This window comes from Equus caballus, chromosome 6, assembly GCF_041296265.1.
Source record: "Equus caballus isolate H_3958 breed thoroughbred chromosome 6, TB-T2T, whole genome shotgun sequence".
Classification (NCBI taxonomy): domain Eukaryota; kingdom Metazoa; phylum Chordata; class Mammalia; order Perissodactyla; family Equidae; genus Equus; species Equus caballus.
The window spans coordinates 63,345,245-63,370,310 of record NC_091689.1 but is presented as its reverse complement, the minus strand read 5'-3'; the positions used below and the strand labels follow the sequence as shown (position 1 = coordinate 63,370,310).

Here is a 25,066-nt window from a genome sequence, read left to right as displayed (position 1 = left end):
GGCAGAGATGAGAGCATCCCAAAACTTTTCTTCCCCCCTCCCCAGGAGTAGGTGGGTGCAAAGTGCCGGCGGCGGGGACCCGCAGGCGCGGAGCCGGTCTCGGGGAGGCAGTGGTCGCTTTAAAAAGCGAACCTCTTGCTGCTCCAGCCTTCGCGCTGGGCAGACGGCGGCTCGCCTCCCAGAAGGTTCCGCGGACACCCGCAGACCCCCGCGCGCGCCCTCTGTGCGAGCTTTACTCTGTGCAAACAGGGGTGGGGGGTAAGAAGGGGCCCAGGTAATGGTTTCAGGGCAGCGGGTGAGGTTCCAGCGCAGGGAAGAAGTTGACAAAGGGGACTTGACTAAACATGAATGCGTATTTATAGACGCGAGCTCCGTCGAGATCTAGAGATATCCCACTCTCCCTGCCTCCTTCCCTTCCTGCCATTTCATTTTATCGCTCCTTTAAGTGGAGGGCAGATTTCTTTCTTTTCTTTCTTTCTTTTCTTTTCTTTTCTTTTTTTTTTAACATTCCTGCACGGTGTGGGTAATCAACGCGTTATTTACAATCTAGTTACTCTGCAGCAGACGGGGAAGCAAACTCTGGGGCTCCTTCCCTTCGGATGGACACAGAGGGCAGCCGGGCGGCGAGCTGCAGGAAGGAGGTCAGGGTGGGTTTGCGGGAGCTCAGGGGCGACCTGGAGGGAGCCGGAGCCCCCGGCGCCGCCCCCGCGCCCGCCCCCGCCTCCGCCGCACCCCCCGGGGCGGGCGCCGGGCCGCGGTGACCGCCGGCTGGTGCGCTGCCCTCGCCTCCCCCATTGTTCCTACTGTCTTTTTGCCTTTTGTTATTTGCACTCGCATTGTGTTGTTTGTCTCTGAAGCCGCCTCATGACCAGCAAAGGGATTTCACCTCGTCCTTGAGAGCCACACGGGGAGCGCGAGCGAGCGGGAGACGGGGGGAGAGGGACACGCGCGCGCGCACAGACACACACACACACACACAGACACACACACACACACACACACACACAGAGTGAAAAAGGCGAGCCACCAAAACCCATCTCCAGTCTCCTCCCGGGGGCCCCCAGCCCGCCACTGTGCCACTTTGCATCCCACGCCAGAGGAGACATTAAGGAGACCCGGTAAGGTGCGTGAATCGCAGCGTTTTAACTTTGTTGTTCGTCCCGATGTTGTTGTGGGCAGACCTCCAAGGCGCAGAGCTCCCCTCTGCCGCTCGCCGGGCCCGCCACTCAGCACTCGTTCCCGGCTCCAGCTGGAGAGCCGGCTGAGGAGGGAGGGGGCCGCCACCGGAGTTTCCTCAAGTACAGAGGGAGGGGGACTGGGCTGGGGGTGAGGGAGAGGCGGGAGGCGGCTCGGGACTAGAAGTGGCCCTGTCATCCTCGGGGGGCGGCTGGCCGGGGCGAGTCGAGTGCGGGCTTGGACCCACTTCAGGCAGTGAGATAACTTTATATTTTTGTTGGGGAGCCTGCGTGCTGTTGCCGGTATTGTTTTGTAAGTGGTGGCGGTGGAGGTGGTGATGAGAGCTGAGGGCAGGAGTGCAGCGAAAATCCTAGGCTCGTCTGTGCATCTCGGCTAACGCCAAACGACAGACCCCAAAAGTTGGACAAAGCTCCTTGCCCTGCCTAGAATATAAACGCGACCCCCAGCCCACCCCACGAGAGTAATATTCCCCCTTTTCTTCTTTTTGTTTCGCTTTCTGCAATCCCTCTCCTACCACTCCCCCTCCCTCCCGCCCGGAATTTCGGAAACCAGTCTCATCCTTCAGGATTCTAGGGATTTCAGAGACCGGAAGCTTTAATTTTAATTGCAGCGACTTTTCCCCCACCCCACTCAGTGTACAAAGTGAAGACCACTCACGTGTTGTGTCACTTGAAGCGCGGGTTTGGGTATTCTTGCTTGCACTTTGGGGCTACAGTAATAAGCAAGGAAAAGAGGTTGTACGAGTTGGACTCAAATTGGATTTGGAAATGTTTGCGCTTGATAGCAGCAGTTTCTTGAGTATTGATCTGCTGGCATCGGATGCACACGAAACACTGTTGAAGTATTTTAATAGTAATTTTCCTTACACTTTGCAAAGCGAATATATTAATAAATAGATTGACCCTGGTGAATATCTAAAGACGCTGGCCTCTGACTAAATTCAGAGTGCGCGGAATGTGAATTCATTTTAATGTCTTCCCTTCTTAACTAAAGCAGGTCAAAATGAGGAATTCTGTGAACATGCAGAGCGATATTCTCAGTGTCAGCCAGCCCAGGCACTCTGGGTGGCAGTCAACTGTACCTCTTAGAAAAGTTTAGGGATTTGTTCTCTCCCAGTAGTGATCCTCACAATATCCAGATAGCCAAAGTATTTTGTCAAAAAAGGCATGAGCCGATTTCCCCGGAGACTGCCTTCAGGCTCAGCCCATTTCTGTCGTGAAGGGCAAGACCAAGGGAGATCTGTGGGATTTTGGGTAATAACTGTGGGAATCTGCAAACGGACTAGACAGAGTGATTTGTTTCCTTGCTGCTCATAAATAATGGCCCCTCGTATCCTTAAAAAAAAAAAAAAAACCACACAAACAAAACAGGCCAATGAAGTAGGCGCGTGGGAGATTTGTAGGCAATGGACATTTCAATCAGAAGAACCAGAGCAGAGTTTTTGATCAGGAATACAGGAGTGAGGCCCGATTGCCAAGACTGATTAGGTTAAGGACCAGATGGTTTTAAAGTATACAGAAATGTTTTTTAAGTTTGACTTTTATAGAATTTAAAAGGAGGACGATTTCTTAGAGTCTTTACAGAACTGCTGAATTTTGATCTGTCTAATTTTGAAGGAATTCAGCTGTATGTGAACTGCTGTTAGCTCTGATAGGGAAGGAATCTGGTTTCAAACGCAGATACATGGGACAAAGTTTCTGGGGGTGCTTCTTCCTGATTTAAATATAGCTCAAAGGCTAAAGCCTAGATAAATTCAGCCACGATGATTTAAAATCATAAGTACTTAGACTGAAAGTTCTCTTAGGCGTTGTGCAAAGTTTTCCTGCAAATTATGTCATCAGCTGTTTATTCCTCAGAACTATACGAGATAAAAATCATAGCATCACTTAAACTGATGCAATACAGCCTTAAATCCCTAAACTGGTAGGGATTGCTTTTGTTTGCCTAAAAGGTAGATCTTTCATCACATGAGTTGTTTAAAAACATTTAATTGTGGGGGTGGTAAGGGATGTGCATAATTATTTAGTTATTTGTGTTAATTATATAGTAGCATACTCGCTTGAAATTCTTTCTTTTTTTCCCTCTCTTTCCAGTGGTCTTCTAACAACCTAGTACATGAAGAATTAACAGAGTTTTTTGTTTGTTTGTGGGTTTTAAAAAATCTCTTTTTGTAGCCTTTTGGAATGGACAGTATTGAACCAATCTAACATAGACTTGAAAGAGTAAACTCTTAATACAGGAAAAAATAGCTACAACTCTTAAGACAGAAACCCTGTATTAGTTTTGTTGTTGAGCTTAAACAGTTCTGGTTGAATGGCGTGTTATATACAGGATTCAAAACTCTCAAACTTATTTGGTAAATAACCAGGCATTTGAGATCCAGTGGTTATTTCAAGTTAACTTAGTTCTATACATGTAAATGCACATCCTGTTTAGACTGACACATGGTTTTGTAAAAGAAGAAAATGAGTATACGCTTATAAAGATGTTATCTGTGGAGTGTGTGAAGTAAATAGTAAATAACAAGAGTGAAATTTATACTCAGGTATGACAGCTTTTTTTTTGTCCTTGTTCAGGGGAAGGCATGAGCTATAGGGACAGTTTAAAATTTCATTTTCCAGTTAAAAGAACGATTTTGAATGCTCGAATAACTTTTTTTCTTACAAAGCAAATGAAAAATATGATATAATGGTTAAAAGAATATACTGCCTTCTTGAAAAAACTCCATTCTTTTACTGAGTGATAGGCAATCATTGTTTTGAAAGCATGAACAGATGATATAAAGAAGGAATATACCAGGCAGGAGAAAACTTGTTTTTAGTAATCTAAAATACACTGGATTTCAAATAACTTAGAGCTTTAATGTTGAACATTATTTAGATTTCCATCAGGTAAAACTGTTGAATATGATTGATCGGCATAACCTGGGTGATTCATCCAATATCTAATCACTCCAGTGGTAGAAAATGCTATAATTAGAGTTTTGAGAGCAACCTGGAAAACTTATTCGTCTAGGCCTGAAGTCAATGCATTCCCTCACACACCCGTCACAATTTTTTAGCCTGAGAAATGTAGATTTATTTTAAAGGCGAAGAAAGTGCTTGGCTGTTTCAAATACTCTATATCCTGAACTTAGATTTGTAGATAGTTAATAAAATAAAAGTCCAATTTTGTTCCAAACATTGTTTTAAAACACCCATTTGTAAATTGTCTACATTTGGTTTTCATATGTTAATGATTTGGGATCTGAAACTTCTTTCAGAAAGGCATTTTGGTTTATCTTAAAAAACACCACACAAAACTGTCTAAACAACTCTGTAAATAAACTGTTCCAAATGCCTCAATTTGATGAATGAATTAAAGAATTATAGTTCTTAATCCAATTATGATCAGTCTTGTTCTTCCATTTCCCATTTGGGGGATCTTGGGGGAATGGTAAATGATTCTCAAATGTGAGTGGGGTCTTTCCTGTTTATTTTCCGTGTGTGATGTAAGATAAATAATTACTCATACCTAACATTTAGGAGAAGCATTTTAGATGTAGAGAAGTTGTTTAATGATCTTGAGTTAAACTAAGAGTTCATTTGCATGTGAAGTTGCTCTTAATGGAAGAGTAAAATGAAAATTTTAAGAATGGGAAGAAGGGACCTAACCTTTTGCTTAAAAATAGTGAATTTTTATATTTAAAAGGGGAGAATAGAGCCCTTACAGCTTAGTAGTAGGGTGGACCCTTAGGCAGTTTTAGTCACTTTCAGCTGGGCCATATTGGGACATTTCTGTGGTACTATTTAATAAACTTTACTGTATTCAATTTCCTTGTCTTTCACATTAAGGATAATATGCTTTTTGGGTTGTTTCTCCAAACTCCTACCCGTTTGGCTGTCTACATGGGTACTTGTGAATGCTGTCCTGATTGGGGCCTGCACTTTCGGATGGGCCTTTGATGACAGCCCAGTTTACTTTGAAGGACCCTTCCAAATTCCTGCCCCATTTGCCCAGTTTAACCTCTGGCTCATAAACTCATTAATTCAAAGATGTTAATAGCTCATTATAGTTTAATTCTCTAGATGTTGTTGTTGTTATTATTATTACTGTAGTTTATTATGACCATCTAATTCCTTAGAGAAAGACTTCTGGAGATGAAAGTGTCAGGTGGAGCTGCCAGGAAGAAATAGGGATTTTTTCAGTAACATTCAAATCGTACCATATAGAGAAGTAATCACTCTGCTTACAGGAAAGAATGACATTCAGTCGGGGCAGCATATTGATAAAATTATGGGGAAATGAGTATGTTTAAAGAATACGTTAAATAACCACCCTTACAAATTGAGCCTTGGGGCTGGCATGGTTGCGTAGTGGTTAAGTTCGCGTGCTCTGCTTCTGCGGCCTGGGGTTCACGGGTTCAGCTCCCAGGCGCAGGCCTACACTGCTCATCAAGCCATGCTGTGGCGGCATCCCACATACAAAATAGAGGAAGATGGGCAAAGATGTTAGCTCAGCGACAATCTTCCTAAAGCAAAAAGAGGAGGATTGGCAACAGATGTTGGCTCAGGGCCAATCCTCCTCACCCTCCCCCCCAAAAAGGAAAACATGGATAAAAATTTAGCCTTAAAAGAAAACACCCAGGAAAACAAAAATGTGTCTCCAGGACTGGTGGTGGTGGTGGTGGTGATGGTGGTATTGAATTCTACAGGTACAGGTCCATTCATTCTTTATTGCTTAAAGTTCATTATAAGTTAAAAACCAAAAAACTCCTGGTTATATCTTTGATGCTCGATCACTTGCCATTCGGTTACTCCAGGGTTATATGCCATCACATGTCCAAGGGGAACAAATAGTGCCGCAGTCAAGGGGATGGGAGGACTCTGGTTTGACCTCCAGTTGGCATTCCCTGGAGGTCAGGTATTGTGTCATCACGGTAGCACCGATTAAACTCTTGGAGGTCTGGAATTCAGGAAGGAACCAGGGTGTGAAAGAGGTGATCCCACCAGCTTTTGGAGCTTCTTAGTTTAGATCTTTATCATTCTTCCAAGACTTCCCTTGGTGTTCTGAACATTCAGTGCTCTGTACCTTTTCTCAACCTCTGAAGCTGGAGCTTATAATGCTTTTTCTTATAGGGATATTGCATGGATTACACTAGATATTGTATGTCAAATTCCTACCATAGGGTCTGTCATGAACTAGGTGCTCAATAAATGTGAGCTATGCTCTTCTCTCCCTCTAATTTTTGATCATTAATAATGTTTGGAGCTTTATTTTGTACTTGCTTTGAACTTATTTGAGTCCAAGAAGAAAAATATATCACTTTCTTGAGGCTGAGATCAACACTTTAAAATAGTGATTCAGTTAACGTCTATATATGATCTCTGACAATGTGGTTTTATTCAGATGCTGTATTTGGTGCAAGTGTGAATTCTATCTTTTATTCATATAAAGTTCCTTCAGTAATTAACATTTTATCCTACACAGTAGGTAAAGGCAAACAAAACGTTTAGGACCTAACTGTAGATCTCGCTTCCTGTTAACCTTTTTGATTTCCCGTTACAGATGGAAACTTTTGAAAATTTATTGTGATTTTATCCATTGGTAGACATCCACTTCTGGGTTATATTAAGTTATAGTACATGTGGACAGAGAGAAATTCCACTTGGAAAAAGAAATAAATCTGACTTTTCAGTGTTTTGCTTTATGGAGTCAACAGTTCCTTCAAAGAGAATCTCATAGGTTTGTTTGTTTAAATTGGGTGTAAAGAGAAAGGCGTAATAAATATACCATTGCCTGTTTGAAGAAGTGACGTAGAGTAACAAGGAGATATTAGTGGTTGATTTCTCTTCCTGATGATACAGAGAGTTTCTCTGTAAGTACAACTGGCCAAAGATAAAGGAAAGACTTTAGAAAAGCAAATAAATGACTGGGTTATTGCGTTAATTTGGGTCCCTCAAGAAGCAGATGCCAAGATGGGATTAGACTTGTAAGAAGCTTGTTGGCGGAGGGAGCAGGAGAAGGCTGGGAGAGCCTTTCAACCATGATCCAAGTTTGACGCTTATGCAAGGAGAGACGGAAGGGAGGAGAATTGAGTAGAACGAAGCGCCACTGTAGCACAGTCCAAGAAAGGTTTGGTTAGGCTGATGAGAATTAGCCATTGGAGGAGTCCTCTGTCTAGAAGGACTGGCCTGCATTTGCCGCCATCACCGTGCTTAGTGCTTGGCCAGGAGCAGCCCTGTGGAAGTGTGGCCCTCATGCACAAATGGTGCTGGAGACGAGGGGCAGCAGGTGGGGCACTGAGTCTTATATTCTCGCAACGGGAGCTCAGGGAGGTAGAGTTGTTGTTTGGCTGTATAACCCAGAGGTTAGTAGCAGTTGCCCTGGTCAGGTCCTTCCCACTGAGAAAAGACCTAGCAATTTCTTTGAGCTCTTTGATGCTTTATTTTCCTCCACTGTAAAAGGAGCACAATGATAATATCACCTCCCAGAGTCTTAGTCAAGATTAAATGAGGTTATATGAGATTATATATAAATCCATAGTGCTGTGCATGGCACACAGGACATGCTCAATATATATTGCACTCTTTTGTTTCCCCTACTTTTTTCTCCCCAAGTCCCCCCAGTACATAGTTGTATATATATATATGTATATATATATATTTTTTAGTTGTGGGTCCAATTGCACTCTTTTTACTGTACTCATAAAATGCGCTGAGAGGTATAGCTGAATTGTATCAGATTATAAATATATTGAAACAATAGATATCTCATGTAATTAGAAGGCATTGTTTATGCAAGCCAGCATCCTTAATGTCGCCTCTTAAAAATAGCTCAGTTTCTTTCTCATGCTTCAATCCCTATTTCTATCAGGTTATAAATCGTGCAACAGATAGACCAACTGACCTTGACCATCTTCAGGTAATTTGCCCTAAAGGATGAAGTAGACCGAACGCTCTCTTCATTTCCTTACCCCCTCAAGGCTCCCTATTCAGTTGAGAAGCAACTTGCACTGTAAGTCTGCATTTCATCTTGAGCCTCAAACACCTTGTGCGTCTTTGCTCCCCTATGTTACTGTTCCTAAACCAACTTGCCGCGCCACAAAGCGCTGAACTCAAGTGGCCCTCAGCGCGAGCTCCTGCTGTGATGAGTCACAGAGCCACCAGCACTTTGTTGCGTTCGATTTGATCACTACCATGAGCAGTCCTTCGATTGTCAGCTAAGAGACCCTTCAGGGAGTTGTCCCTTAATAGAAAGTCTCTTTTCTTCCCTCCTGTTGTAACTTTAAATTAAAAGAAACTGTAGAGGAGCTGGTGGCGTGGCAGCAGTTCATTCTTCTACCCACTGGGAGAACAACATCTGAGAAAAGACGTTATTGCACTGAGAATTGAGTTGTTGCTATTTTTTGGGCCAGCATTGGGGGGCAGGGGCAGTGCAGGATGAAGACCATGTCGTTTAGACTCAGACTGATGCTCAGTCGTGTAACAGAGAGCAGTCTCCTTCTGTGTGGACCAGGGAGCATTATTTTTGAGTGTAAGACCTCGACTCAGGATATTAGTTTCAAGCGGGATTCATGGGACCGCTGGTATTTTGCCCCCGATTTTTAGGTGCTTCTGTGTGTTGTACTGTGGGAAACTGGCACCGGGACAACTTCAGAATCCAAGGAAGATGGGAGGCAGGAAAAGAGAGCTAATTTTTGACACATTCCTCAGACGAGTGACCCCTCTAGGGAATCTGTGCCCAGGATAAGGACTGCTTACTGTGAGGCTTTTGGCATAGTTGTCTCCAAGTAGTGAACACTGGTTACTTCGATGTCTCTGGTTAAAAAGGCTGACGAACTTAGCATTTGTGAGAGGAAAAGAAAAAGATGTTAGTGCTTCTGACGGCGTGTTTCCTAGAGGCCGTTTCTCACTAAACTTCTCATTTAATTCTCTGCTGTGCCAGCCTTTCTACCCTCTATCGTTGCTGGTCCATTCCCATTCCTGGTTAGAGCCTGCTCCCAAATCTGGTGTCTGCTAAGATTTCCTGCTGTAATTCATGGCTACGGAAAGCCGAAGTTGTTTGATGTGTGACTGAGGTTTGCATGTAAGTTCTTGTGATGCTTGGTGTTACTATGCAGTATTGGCAGCCTTTCACGTGTATCTGGCACAAAGCATCTCATTAATTTACTCTTACACTGGGAACTGCTTTTCAACAAGTGCATACTATTTCTTATACTTCTGTCTTGACTCTTCTTCCTTTGCTCTCTCAGCCTCATCTCCACCACTTCTCCTTGACTAGCACAATAGTAGTGTCTTTTCTAGTTTAAATCAGGAAATCAAGTGGTAATTTTAATGCACACTAAACGAACAAACAAATCTATCAGTACGTAAAGAAACTTAATGGGCCCACTATTTATTTCTAGGAACATCGTTGGCCCCCCAAAATGCTCTTCCCTCCTTACTTGCCTTTCCCTATCACTGCTTACTGGGTTTTTCTTAATCTTTCTCCTACCACCAAGTCTTTATTCTCGTGGCACCCTTGACACCCTGCCTTGTGTTAATCTCACTGGATGAAGTGAGAAGGGGAAGGGGTGCTAAATACATTGCTGCCTGGTTTGAAAGGGGTACCTCTAGGATGACACAGCATTTCCCATTGGACGATAAACTCCGTGAGGGCACTGTGTTGATCCCTAGTGCAATCACAGTGTCTGGAACAGAGCAGCAACAGAATGAATGATTGCAGAGCCAACATATCTTGCAAACTGAGCCTCCTTTTAATTCAAGGCAACCCTGCAGGATGGGGAAGTGGGAAAACTAACAGCAGTTGAGCATTGACCATGTACCAGGCACGGTGCTCAGCACTTTATGTGGATAATCTTGTTTAATCTTCACCACCTTCCTTTTAGGTGGGTATTTTCCCCTTTGCATAGATGGGCGAACAAACTCCAGTAAGTCAGGTGCTCGCTCATTTTCCTCAGCTAGTGAACAGGAGAATCGTTAGCTGAATTTCAGTCTGTTTGACTCCACCACTTGTATTCCTTTCATCATGCTGTGGCCAAGATGCTGGTGTGGGCTTCCTATCCACAGAATGCATACCTGCCTGTCTACGACAGGAGATAGGAGGAGCAGGTGAGAAGTGGTCGCTGAAAGTGAGGCCTGAGCTGTAATTTCCAAATGTCAGTTATTGTTATCAAGTACCTACTGATCCATGTATTAACCAAAAAATATTTATTGAACACACAGAAGCATGTTGCTTAAACTTTACTTAATAGGACATATTTTATGGTTTGAAGCAGAGATTCTGAATACGTAAAAACTGACATCAAAGGAAATCGAGAACAGTGTTTCTCAAAGATGATCATCTAATCGCCTAGTTGAACACCCCCTGGGATTTTTTTTAAAAAATCTCCTTTCTGGCATCTACTCAGATGTGGGTAATCTGAATCTCTGTGGTCATAGCCCTGTAACCCTGCCTTTTTAACAAGCATGACTGACCATTCTTTTGCACGTAAAAGTTTGAGAACCAGTGATAAAGTACTGATTTGATTTGGTAGTAAGTTACATATATGGCTACAGAATTAAAGTAAGATGCTCAAAGAACCGTGGCAGTGCCAAGATAAAGCACAACTGATTGTTGGATTGCTGGGAAGGCTTTTTTTGGTGATGTGGTTTTAGGAGTTTTCAAATAAAATTTATCCTTTAGTAAATTTGAGTATATAGAACATTGGCATGCTTAAAGTCAAGAGTGGCGGGACCTGACACAAAGTGGGTTGGTGTCTGGGGAAGGGTGGCAGTTATGTGCATTCTAGACTTGGAAAGAACTTTCTAAGAGGACAAATCTAAGGTGGCTAAGTAAACTGAAGACCAGGGAATGATTTATTTGTCCAGCTCTGTATCCCAAATATTTAGAACAGTTTCTGGAACATACTAGGTGCTTAAAGACCTTTATTTAATGAATGAATAAAAACAGGGAGAGAGTAATATGTGGAGAATAGATTAGAACAGCTTGATTATGATTATTGTGGATAAAGAAGTTGAGAAAGAGTATGCTGAAGAGGTATCCTAGTGAGATAAGATAAGGACAAGGTTTTAATTAGACTAATATGGTCCTTACAGTAAGTGCCTTCATACAAACAAATAAGCAATGCAAAAACAAACCTGAGGTTTGTATGGGATCCAATCATCAGACTACTGTTGGTGTGTATTATCTTGGAAGCAGCAGTTACTACATGAGGGTAGGGAATGAGTGCGTTTTGTTCTCCATACGATCATAGTACTCGATAAATATTTATTGAACAAATGACAGAGTTTCCACATGGACTGGAAAAGAAAACTTTATATGGTACAAAAATATCTTGTAAAAAGAGAAAAAAAAATCTTTACAAATGCTAACCGATAGATTGGGGATCATGAATAGCAAATCTTCATGTTCTTAGACAGTTTGTTTAGAGTTTAGTCAAGTCTCCTTCTGATTGTCTGTCACCATGCAGTGCTTTGCTGCTAATGCCACTCTCATTTTACTGTTTCCAGAATCCTTCATGGTGCCTAGCACAGTGCATTGACTATATTAGCTATTTAATAAGTATCTGCTGAATAGTTCAATCAGTGAATGTAGAATATTGACTTGGGCTTGCGGGGGAGGTGGGAAATGGAAAGCAGATGAAGAAGAGAGTTGCCCTCATTCACTTAGAATTCCCAGAGTGACATGCGATCCAGCGACCTTGAAGGAGGCACATTTCCCATATAGCTCAAAGCCTGGTTACTGGAATCTTGAAGGGAAGGATGTTTAAGCTAAGGCAATGACTGCAAAGATGGGTTCAGCACTGTTAGAAGAGGCAAACCATTTGATGTGGAAAGTCAGGCTGGAAAATATACTGGGGGAGAAAAGGTAAAAAGTAATTCTAGACCTAACAGGAGTTTCAGGAGAAAAATGGCTCTAATTCAAGCAGTGTAATGTTAACATCAATGCATGTCTCGTGGCTCGAGCCCCGCATACTGCTTTGGAAATAAAAGGAGATTGTGTAAAGAATTAGCAATACAAGGCATTTTTAAGTGCTTTATTGCAGAGGCCTGTGATACTCTGTGAAATCTATGCAGCCTCTTTCTTCCTGCTGTGCTTAATTTCAGAATCTGATGCTATTACCTATCCTTGGAGAAAAAAAATCACTCTCTGTTAACTCTTAAAAACCGAGTTTAACATTGCACTTGCTTTCAACATAATCTTTCTGACATTTCTTGGGCAGAGAGAAGTGTATTTAGCCACTGAGGGTTTGCCTCCAAGTTTAGTATCTGGGAGTGCTTCTAGGGAGCAGCATTAGAGGAAGAGGGGAGGTTGGAAATAGATGTTGAAAGCATACGTTTAGAAATGGCTCAAGCAGCTTGAAGAATCAGGTCCCTTAAAGAATCAGCAGAGATTGTGTTTGGCATGAATCCAGAAGCCAGAAAGCTACATGCGTTATAAAGGAGATCAGGCAGAAGCCAGGACAGGAGTTAACTCTTTACAATATAGGTGGCTATCTTCTTGTGACGTGAAGACATGCCCACCAAAAATAAATTCCCTGGCATGCCATCGCCGTGCCCCTTCTCCTGCCTAGCTTGAAATGACAGTTGATGATTGATAGTTTACTGTTGCTAGGCATTGTGCTAAGCTGTTTACTTTTATTTGTATTGATTCTTGCCAGTAACTCTCTGATGTAGATACAAATGTTGCCCCATTATATAGATAAAGAAACTGAGCTTGCTTGAAGTAGCATAGCTGGTAAGTGGTGGAGCTGAGACTTGAACCCAGAGCGATCTGATTCTGAACCCTGGGCTCTTTACCCGTTGTAACATAGGAAGTATATTTTAAGTCCTGTTGAGTCATTCCTCAAAATGACATTTGTATTTTCCACTTTCTTTATGTACACACTTCTATCACTCTCAAAGGGCTCTTTTTAGCTTATTTCTAATCTATCGCAAAGTTCCTCAAACTAGGATCTCTCCTTACCATTTGCTTTATTTACCACTGTCAGGTCAATCTTTCTGACATGCTATTTAGATCATGTTACCCCTTTCTCAAAAATTCAAAGTGCCTGCTTACTACACACGGAGGGGACCCAGACTCTTAAGGCTGGTTTTTAAAGGCCTTACGGTCTAAGTCTTCGATCTTTTCAGTCTCATATTTGAAACCTTCTCTTTGAGAACAGTTTGTTTCTGATCTGGATTCAAGCTGAAAACAATTTCCCAGCTGACTCCCAAACTGTCTGCAACACGTCAGCCTTAGGAACTCTTTTCAGGATGCTCATGCCAGAGGCCATGGGCGTTGCATAAAAAGGCACTGCTCACACCTGAACCCTGTCTGACTCAGGGAACTCTTCCAGAGTTGTTTTTTCCATCTTCTTCAGACTTATTCCTCAATGGACTTTCCTTGGTTCCCAAACCACTTGACTCTGTGTTTTGGCTTTCTCTTTTTGTTTTGTCCCATCATTCATTTAATAATCAACAAATATTAGTGAGCACTTTCTATAAGCCAGACACCATGTTAACTGCTAGAGAGTGAGTGATGTGTGGAACAGGCACACACCTTACACACAAGGATTTAAAGACTATTAGGGAAGATGTACTTTAAGTAAATAATTACCTGCATTTATGATTGTAAATTGTGGAACTATCTTTCACAGAAGTATATACAACATATAGGAGAAATATTGGATATATTTGGGGGGGTAGTCAGGAGGCTGCCATGAGGAAGTCACATTTGAAGGAGGGTTAATAAAATAGAAAGGACAAGAGCAAAATCTTTTGAGACATAGGGAGTAGCGTGTACAAAGTTTCCAAAGAGAGAAAGGAAAAGGATGTATTCTTGGAATTAGTAGGCCAGCATGGCTGGAGTGGAGTGACTAGGAAATGGATATAGATGATGCTCTAGAGGTAGGTTGGGATCATATCATTATGGCCTTAGGCGCCATGTTAGAGAGTTGAGTCTTCATAATAAGGATGATAAGAAACCATTGAATGGTTTTAAGCAAGAGACTAATAAAATTGGTGGCTATAGAATGTAGACCAAATTTAAGAGAGGCAGGAATGGATCTGGGCAGGGTAGTAAGGAGGCTTCTGCAGTCATTCACACAAGAGAAAGATGGCGGCTTGGACTTCAGCCTATAGCAATAGTGTTAGAGATGGAAACAAGAGGAAGAGTTTCAGAATCAAACATGGAGGGGAAATCACCCAGTTTCAGGTGCTTTTTGTAACTGCTCCCCCTACCCCAAACCCCTCTCTACCAACCTAATGGGATATTTCCTCTGGTAATTACCCATTGTTTCCATGTTTCACAGGTTCAGAAAAGAGATGTGTAAGTCCATACCTCTCCCAGGGACTCCACTGGCTGGATCTGTATCTGCTTTAGCCCTTGAGTACACAGGCACAGAGCTTTGACCCAAAATGTATAGTGCCTCCTGGCTACATATATGTTTTTGTCGTCATATTTCCATGATTTCCTTTTGTATATATCATCCCTTCATATAGATTTCCTAAAGCCGTACCCATCTCTTAATTTCCAAATTACATTTAACTTTTTTTACAGCATCCTCACATAATCTACTGACCAAAGATCTCTCCTTTTGATCATATAATATTTACATCTAGAACTACTTTTATGGCTTTAGCTGTGTATTGTACCATATTGTAAGCAGGTTGTGAACATCTTATCCTTTGAGGGAGATTGTGAGCTGTGCCTGGGATGTGGATGCTGTAGTTCAATGTTATACTCCTGTTTCAGATCATTATTAACCTCTTTCTAGTTGGGCAATTTACTTCACCTATCTCAGTCTGTGATTCCTCATCTGCAGAATGGGGATAATTATATTTACCTCACAATGCAGTTGTGCAGAATCAATGAGAGAAAGAATGCAATCCTTGGCACATAATGGACTCCACCATGTGATGACATTTTATGACTATAAATGTTATTCTTTAAAATCACAAACCTGTATCTTATTACTACTTTTGTCTACTTGGAGCTTACTAAATATTTATTGAATTCAGATTTGAATTTAAATTTAAGTATCATTTCTGCCAGGGGATACAAGTATAAATAAATCTTGGTTCTTGTCTGCAGGAGCCTGGATTTGATAGGGGAACTCATAAAATAGACTGGTAATTATATATCAGTGTGATAGGTATGGTGATAGAGTATTTTGAAAGCACAGAAGAGTGGCTGGGGAAGGTTTTCTAAGTGAATTGATGTATGAACTGAGTATTAATCAGTTAAATACATATTAAAGTAATTTGTGTACATAGTATAAAACTCAAAGCTATGTAATAAAGTAGTACTCCTGTCTTACTGATGATCGTGCCCACCCCACTCCTAGTACTTTCAACTATGTATTTCTAAATAAAATATTTACTCATTATTTTTTCTTATTTTTCAAAAAATGTGAGTTATCAATTGACTTCCTACTATCTGACTTTGTTATGCTACTCTTTACTTCTCTTCCCCTAACCTGACTTCCTAAAACCACGTGCATTTCTTTTCCTGTTGTCCCAATATAATTTCATCCTTCTTTTGGGTGGAGGGGGAGGTTAAAGCAGTTCAGTAAATGCAGTTACTTTGACTATATAAATGTTGTTTATTGGTGAGAATATTATATTTTGATTACTTTTACTTTTCATACAACTTTTTTGGTTTTCCTCGAGTTAATAGTGGCCTATGTTTAAACCTACAAATTTTACCAGAAGTGCTCAATGTTTACTGGAATTCCTGAGTCAAGGCTTAAAACAGGTGAGTGGCCTATCCAGGGCAGGCCTTGGGGGCAGACTACTCTGGTGGGAAGGACCATTTTATAACTGACATAATGTAGAATTGTTGGAGTCAGATGATAATAAAAGGCCTACTGACTTTTAGTCAGTTATATTATGCTTCTTAAAATTTCTGCAGACATTGTACCCCCTTATTGCCTGCCCTTGGGAACCCTGCTCCCACCAACCTGCCCTTGGTGAGGGTCTGAGTTAAGCTAAGTAAGGCAGAGGGTGGTGTTCTGAGAAGGGAGGAAGGAATTCCGAGCAGACAGGACAACATGAGTAAGAAGGCAAGGAGGTGAGAAATAGCAGGGTGTGTTTGTGAAATTACAGAGAGTCTGGTGTCAGTGGAACATAAAGCACATGATAGGGACCAGCTGAGATGAGACTGTGATGGTTGGCAGTTGTCACATCGAGGTGATCTTTTTATCATAGACTCGTATGCACCAGATTCTGTCTTGTAGGCCATGGGGAACCTTACAGTGTTGAGTAACGTGGTCTGCTTTGCTTGTGAATGAACTAATGACACATTAGCCAAAAACTGGAAAACTGGCTCCTTAAGTCAGCAGTTAAAATGCTGTCTTTACATATTTGATGACATATTAATATTTTAGGGGTATCCCATTGGTAAAATTTTTAGAGCACACAATCCTCCAGAATGCGTGTACCTGCACACACACACGTACACACACATATTCATAATTTAAGTACATGTGTTGTACTTTAGCTAATATTCAGGGCACAGTAAACACTTAGAGCAGGGTTCAGTTTAAATGATAGTAGAAGTAACAATGGCTTTATATCAGTTCCCTGGAGACCAACTCTGACATGTAGATTTGCATGCAGTGGGTGAATTGGGAGGGCTCTTGGGGACAACACCTGCAAGGGGCTGAAAGAAGCAGGATGGCCTGAAGGAGAAGTTGACTGTGATGCAGCTGGGGTGTCAGCTAATCTGCGGGGAGCTCTGGAACTGCATGGTTCCTCGGAGAGGTCCTGCCTTTGTAACCTCACATTGGTGTTGGATGTGGGCCATCCCTAGGGATGGGGGGGAACCGTGGATGAAGACAGTTCTCAGGACGGGGCTTAGATATGAGCCTTCAGCAGCCAACACTCCTGGTAGCTGGGAAATGAGGAAATGAGTGCTGCTAGGTAGCACACGACAACATCCTCTAAACACAACCTTCCTGAGAATTTCTTGCTCTAGTCTTTTGAATTGTCATAGATTTTCCTTGAAATATGGCTGATGAAGAGCTAGCAATGGGTCTAAGAGATATAGTTCCTCCATTTCCCCATGTTCACTTATATTTGCATTATTTATATGACTTGAAAAATCCCTAGTTTTTTTTGTTTTGTAGGAAATCTTTTTTAAACCACTTGTCTACTTTATAAGGGTTAATTTAGCTAAAAATTAGACAATGTAATCCACTTCCTCAAGCATATGAAAACTGTAATGTGTGACAGATTGGTGAAACAGAGAGAGAAGGGCATTAACATGAACTTCTTCCTGTTGTGAAATGAGAGCCCCAGTGGCAATCTATTAGAAGTTAGATTAAAAAAGAAAACCATGTGGATCATCTTAAACTTCCAGCTTTGGAGAAAATTTCTTTATGGAATGAAACCAAGGGAACATTTTAATTGAGAAAGCACAGCTGATTGGATGTTGACATGTGGTGGTGGTGACGGTGTATGGCACGTTGATAAGGAAGGAGGAGTTCTTGCCCAGTATGTGGACAAGAGTGTAGGCCTAGGTTTCAGGTTCCCAGATGGTCATCTACGTCAGTGCTCTCCTAATTTTTTTGGTCATGTATATACACCGTCAATAGAAAAAGAAGCTATTACCTTACTAATAGTTAACACACAAAAATAGAAATTAAAAGGGACGAGATAAAAGGGAATAAAGAATATATAGAGAACAAGAACTGTAAATGAAGGTTGTAGTATTTTCTTCTAGCATGACAATAGATTATCATTATTATTATTTTTGCACCCACTTTGAAGACTTCTGAGCTAGATTTCTAGATCGTAAGTTGTGTACTAAATGGGGAGAATATGCACTGGAGACAAATTTTGGCAATTTTATGAGTTTGACCTATGCAACTATTTAAATGAGATAGTATGAACGCCAAGTATTAAAAAGTAAATAAGGTTTTAGGATATAGTTGTGATGCTTTAAATTTTTAAAAAAATTATGGAATAATTGTGTGTATGTGTGCACGTGTGTGTGTCTGTTTGCATGTATGCAAGCTAGCCAGGGTCATAATGACTTAGCATTTCCTCCTGTTTAGCAATTCCTCATAATTAACTAAAAGGTTGGGGCCACACTTGCACCATTGCCTCTCTGTTTATCTGGCTCTAATTTATGAGCCACTTCCTGCCTTATATTCCAGAATGCTTTTTGAATGTTCTCTCATTGCTTATTTTTCCTCTGATTCATAAATTTATAAATCAGTTAAACGCAGTAATTAAAAGATATCTTTATTTGTGTCGTCTCAGCATTAGAGAACCTGAAAAGACAAAACCTTTCATAAATGCAGTAAGTTCCTTCATGTCCTTTTGGAATTTTAAATGTTTGTATGCATTTTTCTGGCAAAACTCGGCTTGGCTTAAAAGAATATCCCAGATTCATCTTGTGCCTGTACTTAAGATGTCTTAGCTGCCTTATTAACATCTTTTATTTTGTTAATAAAAATTGGTCTCAGTTGTGTTCTCATTTTTATATTTAACAGTGCCAGCTCACAAGATGTTAGTTGCTTTGAATTTCTTGGAAGGAAGGGGGTAAATACATTTCAGGTATCATTATTATTACTTTTCATTACAGATAAAATTAAAAGGTAGCTGGATTTGGAACCAGTATGCAGAAGTTTTAATAAGGATATAGTAATCATGGTTGCATTCCTAAGGAAACCTAATCGCATAATCTTAAATATAGTTCATAAGTTAAAAGGCAGAAACCTGGTCATGTCAGAGGGTATTATTTTTTAAAATAATAAAAAATTAAGATTCTTTTTTTCTATACACACAAACGATCTTTCCATTACTGAGTAAAGGGTGTATATTGTCTCAAAAAATACTGTGCCTTGAAATCTTCAGATGATTCCACCCGTACTTGTTCTTAGCCTCTTTATGACTATTTCCATATTGATCTTAATAGTAATTTAAAATAAACAATGTTGTTGTGTTTGACAACCTTAACGATTATTCATTCATTTAAAATATTTTTATCGTGGGGCCAGCCTGTGGCGCAGCAGTTAAGTTCACATGTTTCGCTTTGGCAGCCTGGGGTTCGTGGGTTCGGATCCCGGGTGCGGACATGGCACCTCTTGTCAAGCCATGCTGTGGCAGGCGTCCCACATATAAAGTAGAGGAAGATGGGCATGGATGTTAGCTCAGGGCCTGTCTTCCTCAGCAAAAAGAGGATTGGTGGCAGATGTTAGCTCAGGGCTAATCTTCCTCAAAAAAAAATAAAATTATTGAGAGTCTTGTCTTTGTCACATATGACAAGTGTTGAGGAATGGAGTTACAATGGTAAGCAAAAGAAATTTGGTTCCTGCTCTTATGGAGCTTCCAATCTAGTGAGACAGCTGGGGGTTACTTAGCTGATTGTGCCAACAAAAAGAACAGAGACACCTTCTCCTCTCCAGTGTAATTGTGACTGGTGGCTGGGCTGTTAATTTAAAAAAAATGGCTAAAGCCTAGAATCTTAAAGAAATGATATCTACCTTAAAAAATTAGGATTTAAACATAACGTGTTTTATCAATTTGTTTATCATCGCTTCGTTGTTTATCAATGTTATCAATTTGCCAATTTAATTGATATATAGGTGAGTCTTTTAAATATGGGTCCCTGAAGTGATGATCCTTGTTATCTTCTTGGGTAAGTCACACCCATAATCTATATTCTGTGGTTTTTGATTTTGATTTGCTAAAAATGACGAGAGAGCTTAAAGGCATTTGACAAGCAATCTGGCTGCAAGATTTGTCTAGTTTTTAAAAGTTTTTTATTCCAATTTTATGAAGCTATTTGACACCTAATTTAGTGGTTTTAAAAAACAATTTACCTTTATTCTTTCCAAAGCATTCAATCTAGTGTCATTAACAACCTTCTTTTTTGCCCTTATAGTTCATTAATTATGTAAATTTAATGAAGTTACACAATTACAATAACAAACAGAAATGACATAAACGGACTTGGAATCCAGTAGACTAAGTGGTTAGAGTGGAGGGCGTGGGAGTGCTAGGGGAAGTCTTTGCCATTGCTGTGCCATGGCCAATAGTGTGTTTTAGAGCGAGAATGCAGCACGTCAGTTACTCTGGTGACTTGGTGAATGTAGGTTGGCTAAGAAAGTTGTATTCTACTCCCAGTAACAAGTACCATGGAGGAAGAGTATAGGGAGCTATAAGGAGATATTATAGGGTAGCCTGATTATTATGGAAGTCGCAGAAGGCTTTCCCAAGGAAGAGACACTTGGGCTGGGATACGAAGAGAAGTAAGGTGAAGAAGGCATGGGTGAGTATGGAGTAGAGAACAGTATATGCAAAGCTCTGAGGTGGGTTAAAGCTTGGAATATTGAGGAACGAAAGGAAGCCAGAGTGACTGGGGCACAGAAAAGAAGGGCAAAAGTAATGAAGAATGAGGCTCGCGAAGGAGGAGAGGGGGAGGCAGGAGTCGTCTCATGCACAGTCTTGGGGCTGCTAAGATTTTGGATTTTTGTCATAAAAGCAATGGCAAGTAAGCAAAGGATTCAGATTTGGGGTTTAAAATGATCACTCTGGCTATTCTTTGGAAAATGGAATGGAGGGGGCATCAGTTATGTAGTGCTTAGAGTAGTTTAAATAAAAATTGTTGTCCTTGTCCCAAAAAGTATTCATTCTACCATTTTGGGGGGCCTTATCCTGCTACATTACTAAATGGGTCCTTGAAATACTTGAGGAAAGGCAGAATCTAAATTGATCACAGGTGTAAATCCTTTCAATCCCCAGGAGGAGCTGGACCAGTATTTTCTATAGTGCAGTTTGCTTACCATTTTCTCCTTTTCTATTTGTGTTTATATTCACAAGTTCAGCACAACATGTTTTCAAGACAATAGAAAAAAAGCAAAAGTCGTTCTTTTAGGCTTGTACCATGTTATTGACTTTCTTTGAAAGGACAACAAATGTGTTTATTTTATCACTATGGGTCTAAAAATTAACCGTGAAACATCAGTCTCTACTTCTAAACTATGTGTAACAAAGAAATGCTTTATTGCAACTTCATCAATAATTCAAATGCAACTTAAAAGAAAGTAGGGCAGCATAAGGAAAAAAAGCACACTTGTTCCGTAATTGAGTCGATTAAATAGTATTGAGCACCGTTGTTGTATTCATATTGATGAAACAACTTTTATAACTACCAAGAGCCTAATAAGAAATAAGACCTCAGAATTATGAGGCAATGTCATAGACATTTCTGTGGTTTTCTTCTATTGTAAGATGCAAATAGTGAAAGCAACCTTTTACTAGTGTGCAATAATGAAGGAACAGCTTTTGAAAGGTGTTCTTATTGGGATTTTAGTAGTTTTCAAGGCTGTGCAGTAATAGCCCAAGCTATTTTGGAACTTTGCATACATTAGTGTTCTGGTGTGGCATGATACAATAATGTGTGAAAAAGTATACGATCGCACCTTGCTTAAATTTGCAGTTTTTGTGCATAATCCCACATTGAGCTCTTGTCAGGTTTTCACTGTATATAGGAGAAAAAAGGTTTATAGAAGCCTACAGATCGGGGTTGGATGTAAATATCTGACTGTGAAAATAAAGCTTTTTTTAAAATTGTACTTTTTTGAAAGATCAAAAGTGATAAGTTTATATTATATATAACATTTTGCAGATCAACCTATGTTTAGTTTACCCAGTTGAAGCTTCAGAATGTACATATATAACCATCTAAATGAAAATGTGTATCTCCTCTATTTCATATTAGCACAGGATGAGTGAAAAGTACAAAGTCTAATTTTTGAAAACCATGATCGCACTATAATTTATGCATTCATATTAATGTTGTTTTCCAAAATTGTCATCCAGAGAAGCAAAACCCTGATTCCAATGATGCCCTTGTTCAAAACATTTTGGAAAACTTCCTTTCAGCACTGTCTTTTGAATCATTTGCAAGCCTGACTAAAACATCCATCTCATTACCTTCTATTCGCATTTTATACCAAGATTCATCATCCTTTTTTTTATTCACCAGAGTTGGCTATAAATGTCTCTCTGAAATGATGAAGATGGCTAAAATTGACTTTCAAATTATGAAATTTGTCACCAATGAGGATATTTAGAAGTGTGTATGCGTGTGAGTGTGACTGACTTAGACAGCAGTTTCAAAAGGAGGTGGAAATCCTGTGAGTAATGGCTAATCTTTGGAGTAAGTGACTGGTGTTCTAAGGGGACCAGTATGAAGGGAAAGCACATTTGGATGGCATGGTGTGTTTGTTTGAAAACCAGTCACATTACTTTTTAATGACACTGTATATTAGTTTTTACAACGTATACAAAGAAAAATGCACATATGTCTTTTGGAATGCAAGGCCAAAATACCTTACACAATTAGTAGCACATTTTATTATTAAGACAATTAAAGGATTAAGCAACTACAATACTAATCCTGTGTTGGCAGATTCTTCAGATAATGGTCTTTACATGGCAATGTCTCTGTATAATTTTAATTTAAATACTGCCATTTACTATCTGATCTATAAGTATGTGCATTTCCATTAGCATCTGACATAATTCATCCTTATTTTCATGTCATTTGGAGGTACTATTTGGTAGCATTCGAAGTTTTCATTTTGGTTGACCTCTTCCTGTAAGTAATTGACCCAGTTTTTAAACTCTTAGTGCTTGTTTTCTTAACCATCAATATAGATCCCAAATAGGTACATGTGCTTGAAATGTAAAATAATTGCAATGAGTTCCAAATATTTTCTTAATTTAAGAACTCTTTGGCCTTTCAGTACAACTCACAGAATGTTTATGTGTTGAATGATTTATGAATAGAATGAAAATGAAGTGGTAATGTACATACGCAAAACATTCACTGTTTATCCCCACTTTGAACATCTTTATTGTGTTCTTTCTTAAATGGGTAGGAAATGAAAGAAATGATTGCCAGACTCAGCTGCCTAGTTTTTGTTTTCTGAGTATTAGAGTTGGAATTAGTGCTTTCTAATAGAAGGAGAGCAAACAGTTCAAGTATGATTTTGCTGTGATCCATTTTTGTGACCCTGTACTCTGTAATTTCTGACTTCCAGCTTTGGGCATTAATAGTAGGGGTCAGACGCCTGTATTTTGAGAATGTCATTGGTAGCTCTTTGAAAATTGATAGATTTAAGTGCAAACCAGCGTTTGAATATGAAGATCTGGGAAATACTTTTGTACCACTTTTCAGTGTGGCTAACTCACCGTTGGAGACAGTAAAGACTTCTTGTTTAACATGGTAAGTAATTTGTGTAGACTAATTTGTGTCACTTTTTATCCTAGTTAACTGCATTAACATTCCTTTTTTTTGATTTCGTACTACTAAATGGATTTTCTTTTCCTGAATGCCTTTCTCTTTGACTACTCTAAAAATTTTAAAGCACAGAGTATATGCAGGAATCGTTCCAAACTAATAGCGACGTCCTTCTTATTAAACACTTTGGTTTGTATTAGTAAAATTGGGTGCTGCTTCACTTTTGCAAAAAAGTTTCGTTTTCTAAAAGACGGAATAGTTTTGAGGGACTAAATCAAACTGAAATGTACTACACCTTTAGGTCTTCAGTAACTTTATTTTACCCATTAACTGTCATAGCTTTTTGACAATCATATTTGAAATTCCATTGAAGGAAAGTATAATGTTGTGATCATGTTCATTTGCAATATAATTGTTTGTTGACAATTTCTAAAATCTGTAATAGATTAGAAAATAAAGTCCCAGCAGCTTTTTTGTTCCTCATTAAGAAAAGGAGATTCAGACAGCTTGTATTATAAATGTATCGTAGGACTGCTTACCAAAAGTTAGGAGTTTTATTCTTGTAGGAGTTAGGCTAGTAAGTCATGTTTATATAATCCTGATAAACATTTCTCCATGACTGAATTTTGAGTGGAAAACTTTGTTTCCTAAAAGGCTCTAAGTGAAAAAAAAAATAGGGTCTGTCCTCTGATTGTGTGGAGTGTGTGTGTGTGTGTTTGTGTTTAGATCCAGCTTAATACCAACTAATGCCAACATCTGGCAAAGAGATGGAGATCTGGGAATTTGTTGCTGGAAACCCTGGGACAAAGTGTTCTGATCTGACCAGCAAACATAGCTGTGGACTTGAACTGGAATCTTCAGGGGCAGAAACGTCTTAAGTGTCTGGAAAATTGGCCTGTTGAGTCACCATGAAGGCACTAAAACAAAACTAATTTTAAGCAGGTCAAAGTTCAGTGATTCCCTCTGGAATTCAAACTTTTTTTAAGAGTCTCATGTTTAAGTGAAAAGGGTCAAAGTTGATGCACTGTTACAATGTTTTGAATGCTTTCCCTTAAGAACAGCCACCCAAGCTGGGATTAGCATGGGGAAATGCAAGGCTGGCACTTCAGCGTCTGGGTTAAAAATATTTTAAAGCAGTAAATGCAGTCAGTACAGAGAGATCCCTGGGAGCCTTTCTATTCAAAAATGTGTGAGCTCAGGGCAGCGGCTGCAATGTAATTTAGGGCAGTGTATGCTTCATAGCTTTGGAGAATATTGCTTCTCGCTAATGTTCCATTGGAGGATGGTAGGATAGTAGTAATTTCAGAAGGTGGTATTCCTGTTTGTCTTAGATTGAAAACTTGAGAATAAATAAAAGGACACATCAACTGAACAAGAAATGTAACTGTGGAAAAGTACCAATGAATCTAAATTTGAACTGAACAGATACAAAATCAGCATGGGTGTAGGAATATTTTTAAGGAGGAAGCTACTGCAAAAGGAACTTCCCAGGGAATGGACTGCACAGGTATGTTCGGTGTGTGACAAATAGCCTGCGGAAACTTTCTAGAAAGTTCCTTGTCAACAGGGAGGTGCTTTAACTGTGACCAGATGTAATACTGTTGAGTATTTGAATTGAGGAATGATTTTAGAAACTGAAACTTAG

General features: G+C 40.0%; 1 protein-coding gene across 30 annotated transcripts in view; it reads left to right on the top strand.

The window, feature by feature from the left end:
• The first annotated feature begins 725 nt into the window (after window positions 1-725).
• SOX5 (SRY-box transcription factor 5) overlaps window positions 726-25,066 on the top strand; it is a 949,864-nt gene continuing 925,523 nt past the window's right edge. For 13 of the 30 annotated variants that reach the window (XM_070271075.1, XM_070271061.1, XM_070271049.1 and 10 more), the window contains exon 1: window positions 738-1,123. The gene's annotated coding sequence lies outside the window, so the exon portion shown is untranslated. Of the gene's footprint in view, window positions 1,124-24,565; window positions 24,929-25,066 lie in introns of those variants that run through there. The other 17 variants (XM_070271074.1, XM_070271059.1, XM_070271047.1 and 14 more) reach the window with 6 other exon arrangements.